Here is a 5,794-nt window from a genome sequence, read left to right as displayed (position 1 = left end):
AAAGGAGACTGTTATGTAACCGTCCACTGCCTCATGCTCAGGCTTAAAGGTTGTACAGTCGATTAGTAGGCAAGGGAGTGCCAGGGAGCAAATCAATCCCACAGTCATAGAGATGGTGAGACGGGAGAGAAAAACCCAGGTCCTTACTAAACACTTTAGCTAGGTCATGGTAGGGATGGCGGAAAGGTCAGGTGGTGTTGCTGGCTCCACCGGGTAGGCAGCTGCAACACTTGGAACTGCTGGCTATCAGCAATGCTCATGGCACCAAACAGTCCATCCTGTCACACCCTCTTGGCCCAATCAATCTGGGGGTTGTGTTGTTTACATTAAGTTATTAAATAATAAATTACTTTATTAATGTTTGAATAAATAACATATTTTTAAAATGTATTCATAAATGCATTTAGAAATGCATAATTTATGGTACAATTCATTATTTAACCAAAGATTTCTTCATTTCGATGCATGTGGCTCTTGTTGTCCACGGTAGTGGTTAAAGCTTACACTAAGGATTTTGGTTTATCTTTAAGTCGCTTTAGTTTACATGGAATATGCAAGAGTACAAACAGTGAAAGGAACAGAAGAAAAGTAGAATTTTTAAGGTAGTATTTTATTACAAATTATACTTTACATTTTTCTCTCCTAGTGGAGAATTTTCACAGCAATTTGTAAATTTTTTTTTGAAGTACTATAGCTGTACATTTAACAGCAATGGTTTTTTTTTGTTGCTTTTTTTTTTTTGTATGTGTTACATTTAGCAGACCATATTCTGGTTTTATTTGTTCTTTTCTGTTCTTTTCTCATGCTGGAAAAACAAAAATTGCTACCCATAACTCAAAATTTGGAGTTAAGAAGATTCAAGTTAGCTCTGCCAATTAGGAATCTCTGTGAAGGTATGTAATTTCCTTTTTACCAGGAACCAGAAAGCAGAAAGCATCAGTTACTGATGCTACAGCTAAGCTCCCAGTAATATTGAGATGCCTAACTCGGAATTTCAAGAAAATAACTGAATTTTGAGTTATGGATGGCTTTTTTTCTTTTTCTTTTTTTTGTTAGTGGTGGAAACAGGCTTTCACACCACTTGTTGATGTTAACAAGACTGCGTTTGGTTCACGGGAAACACTTCTTGACAGCTAAAAGAATCAGTTGGACTATTTTCTGGACCCAGAAATTTTCTTCAGTTTGTCTTCAGTTTGGACATGGATTAACTGATGAGACCAATATAAACTTATTTGGTTCAGATGGTGTCAAAGGTGTGTGGCAGCAACCAGGTGAGGAGTACAAAGACAAGTGTCTTGCGTACAGTCAAGCATGGTGGTGGGGCTGCATGAGTGCTGCTGGCACTGGGGAGCTACAGTTAACTGAGGGAACCATGAATGCCAACATGTATTGTGACATACTGAAGCAGAGCATGATCCTCTCCCTTCAGAAACTGGGCCACAGGACAGTATTCCAACATGATAACAACTCCAAACGCACCTCCAAAAAGACACTGGCCACGCCCCGAAACGATGTTTAAAGTGTTTACATGTGCAGCTTATGTCTTTTTTTCTTATAAGAGTTTTCATTACATTTTCTCTTTACATGGAAAGGTCATGTTTCCATATGCACAAAAATGAATTTAATATAAATATAAAAAATACATTGCATAATCATTGTTAAATTGAGCATTTCAGTTAAAGAGCTTTATAAAAGACATGACTTACAAAGATGAGAAGGTGATGCAAATATTAATACTTTATTTTGTTTCTTTCCACTAATCTGTGCAGCCTATAAGCTTATTAATTCAGACTGCTTTGTATCCTGATATTGAAAATAACTAAATAATATGTCACAATCACAACTTGATGTTCACTCATTCGTTCTAGGTGTTTCTAGGTTAATATCAACAACAGACATAAAATCTTTGCGCATAAATTGAATAAAATTATGACAGATCACAAAGAACAAATTCTAGTTAATAGAACATAAACTACCCAATTTAAAGTAGAATGTTTCCATCTTCCTCCAGTAATATCTTGATCCAAAAGACGGCATATTATATGGAAACTCTGAAAAAAAAATCTAGAGTAGTTAGGACTACTCCTTGGCACTCTGTGACTCTATTTTGTTGTTTTTTGAGCTTACTGGATGATCAAAAAATGAGGTGAAAAAACGTATTTCGGCTCAAAACAGATTCCATATGTACCTATATTCAGTGCTATCAACTTTAATAACAGGAAATCAACTAGGCATATAATTCTCTGTATTTTTTGACATAAGTAACCTATATTTGACAAAAGCATAATAAAACTGGAAATTCAGTTTTTGGTGTTGCACCCCAATATTTTTAGTGGCCCCCAAATAGCCACTTCTATGAAAAAATTCTGGAGTGGCCACTGCTTCAGGTGTGGCTGGACTGGTCCATCTGCTCTTGATTTGGAGATGTCTGCTTTAAAGAAAAGAAAAATGTGTAAAAGATGTGTAACTCTTTTCCCCATTCTACATCTGATGGATGATCCAGGCCCTTTAATTTGTGGTGTGAATCAGACATAATCATGAATTATCAGACTGCATGTTAATGATACCTGGAGGTCCAATTGCGCCATTGGTCATTGGCGGGGGCTCCTCTGTGTCTGCAGGGTCAGTTGGAAAACAACAACAAAAAAACATATGTGTTAAAAAATACTTTCTAAAATGGTTTTAAATTCATGTCAACTAATTTTCAACATGATCTGTACATGAATAGAACACACCTGTGGACAGTATAGCCAACTACATGTGTGAGACAGCTTGTATACCTGGAGGTCCACTTGGGACTCGCTCTCTGACTCAGCCAGTTCTGTGTTCTAACCCTGTCTATCGGTCTGTGTTGTCTACTTACTAGCTGCATCCTTACTGAAGAAGGAAGCTATGTCTGCTGTCCTTCTCCTCATGTGCTCCAACATAAATGATGTTCACTGCTTACTTTGCTATCCTTATTATGGCCACAGAGGGGCTGGAGCCCTTCCCAGCTGCCATAAGGCAGGGGGGTACACCCTGGACAGATTGCGATTCTGTTCTAAATGTCTAAAAGGGCTAAATGTCACATGGTACTCCAATGTAAAATGCATCTATATCAACTATACCAGAAAAGTTACCTAAATAAAGCTTACTGACCACTGTACATATGGAAGGTTACTTCACCTTAGGTTTTTGCAGGTGCATAAAAAGTTAGCTAATGTTAGCTATCACTGTACTCCCCCCCGCCCCGCAAGTTAGGTTGCCTAAAGTTGCCTAAAGAGTAACAGATTGGATAATTCACGTGAAAAGAGTTGAAATTCAATCACCCCTCTTATATTATAGCTTACCCATAATTATCTGTTGTTTGGTCATGTGTGAACACAGCCAGTCTGAAGTGAATTTCTGATGCCGCCACTTATTTGAAAACAGGATGTGGCTACAACTAAAGTGTGCAGAAATGCCACTGTAGTGCAGGAGTGGTTCTGCATGGGAAAAAAACAAATAGTGATGGGTGTGATGCGGTGCCTGTGGTTACCAGAATTGCACACAGAGAGAACAGTCCACACAGTGAACAAGAGAAGGTAGACAAGAGGGGTTCTTTCAATAGTGTGACTGCATGCTATTTTTTGCTCTTTATTAACATGATTGCTGGATCAATTATTTTCTTCTTTTTAAAAAACCCCCCAAAAAACTGGATGAAATCAATAATGTTCAAAAAACTCCATGTGCCCTACAATCCATCCACTGAAAATTTTCTGACAGCTGACTGTGAGTGACAAAAGTCCCTTAATGGATAAACTGTCATGATGCAATAGCACCACCGTGTGGACAGTCACAAAAACTACAATACCATTGTTTAGCTACTGTAGCCGCTACTTTCTGCCAGCCACAGCAGCTGGTAATTAAGCTGCTGGTAGCCAAGCTGGTAATCTTGAACAGCTTTCAGCACATCAGTCACGTTATACTCTCTCCAGAAATTCTGATTTCCTTTAATCAAATGTCTGCATTTTTTGTGACGTGAACGTTTTTCTTTTTGGATTGATTTTAAATGTAGGGTCTTAATCAGAAAATCTGACAAAATATCCCTGTTGGAATGGTCTGTATCTTTGCTGGTAATCTTAGGCCTTAGTCACCAGCACCTTCCTGTGGCCATGAAAAACTGATGGCTGCAGAGTGACTTTACTGAATATTTTTCCTGTTTGGGACCAATTATAGACAGCTGATTATCAACATGGCGTTGATTAGTTCATTATAGGCAGTGCAGGAAGACCACAGTATATGCGTCTTGTGGTGTCTCTGTGTTGCTGATCACCTTGTCAGACACACAATGTTAAAGAGACCATCCTCTCCCCTTTCCTCTTCACCCTCTACACCACAGACCTTTAGCCACTGCGCAGAGACCAGTGGCTGAAGATTTTATGATGATTCTGCTGTGGTTGGATGCATCAGTCAGGGTGGTGAGACAGAGTACCGGGGTGTGGTTGACTCCTTTGTCACGTGGTGTGAGCAGAATCATCTGTTGCTCAATGTAACAAAGACCAAAGAATTGATTGTGAACTTTAGGAGGACCAGGAAACCCTTGACCCCTGTTTCAATCCAGGGGGCTGATGTGGACATTGTGGAGAACTACAAACACCTCGGAGTACACATAGATAATATACTGGACAGGGTTAAAAACACTTGTACATCATGTCAAGGCCAATGCACAGGTTGGAATGAAATGAGAGATGTTATTAGAAGACTGGTGTAACTGGATGGCTTAAAGTTATCGGTTCAGTGCCAAAACTTTGGCTCTGTCCTGTCGCTCTTTACTCAGTCCTTACTCTGAGTCTTTTGACTAACATTCTTATTCTAGGATTATTTGGGAATTTCATTGATATGGAGCAGAACTGAAGATTAGAAACGGGGGTTAACTAGAGAATCCACAACCAAGTCCCATAAGTACACATCTTGTTTTCTTTTTAAAGGTGTGGAGAGTGAGTTCCAGTGTTTCTGGCTTTAGTCACACTTCTACACAGATCAGACACAATGAAAACTTCTCTCCCCATGTTTTCTCAGCAGTGTGCACACAGAGCAACATTCATGTTTATTAGCAACATTCATGTCCCTCTTTGGGGGGATACTCCCACTGGGTTTAAATCTGGGACTCTCGGCCATTTGACCTTAGAACTGAAGAAGCTTCTCGGATGAGAGGTGAAACGTCTTCAAGCAACTCAAAGAAGTCCAGACGCTTTTCTTTGCAAACTCCTTTGACTACGATGACCTGGATGACTGAGAACCTTCACAGACATATTCATGTTTATTGCATGCATTTCTCTTGATAGGTGCCATTACATAAAGTGTCTGTCAAAATATAATTATCAGTTGTGTTGATGTTAGGGTTAATTAAATTAACTTGTGGAATATTCCCAGGTTTGCGCTTTCTTCTACAGACACTCAAAGTAAAAAGCAACAACACAAACATGTCAGAAATAATTCTCTGTCCGCTTAGTGCTATGTTTAATATGATATCAAAATGCAACAGCATTTTCAACAACATTTTCACAGTTCAATTCCACCATCAGGCCGGGGTCTTTCTGTGTGGCGTTTGCATGCTCTCCCCATGTTTGCGTGGGTTCCCTCTGGGTACTCCGGCTTCCTCCAACCGTCCAAAGTAATGCAATTTGTGGGGATAGGTTAATTGATCAATCCAAATTGACCATAGGTGTGAATGTGGGAGTAAATGTGAGCGCGAATGGTTGTCTGTCTCTGTGTGTTAGCCCTGCGACAGACTGGCGACCTGTCCAGGGTGTACCCCACCTCTCGCCCTAAG

This window comes from Oreochromis aureus, linkage group 14, assembly GCF_013358895.1.
Source record: "Oreochromis aureus strain Israel breed Guangdong linkage group 14, ZZ_aureus, whole genome shotgun sequence".
NCBI lineage: Eukaryota > Metazoa > Chordata > Actinopteri > Cichliformes > Cichlidae > Oreochromis > Oreochromis aureus.
This window is presented reverse-complemented; position numbering follows the sequence as displayed.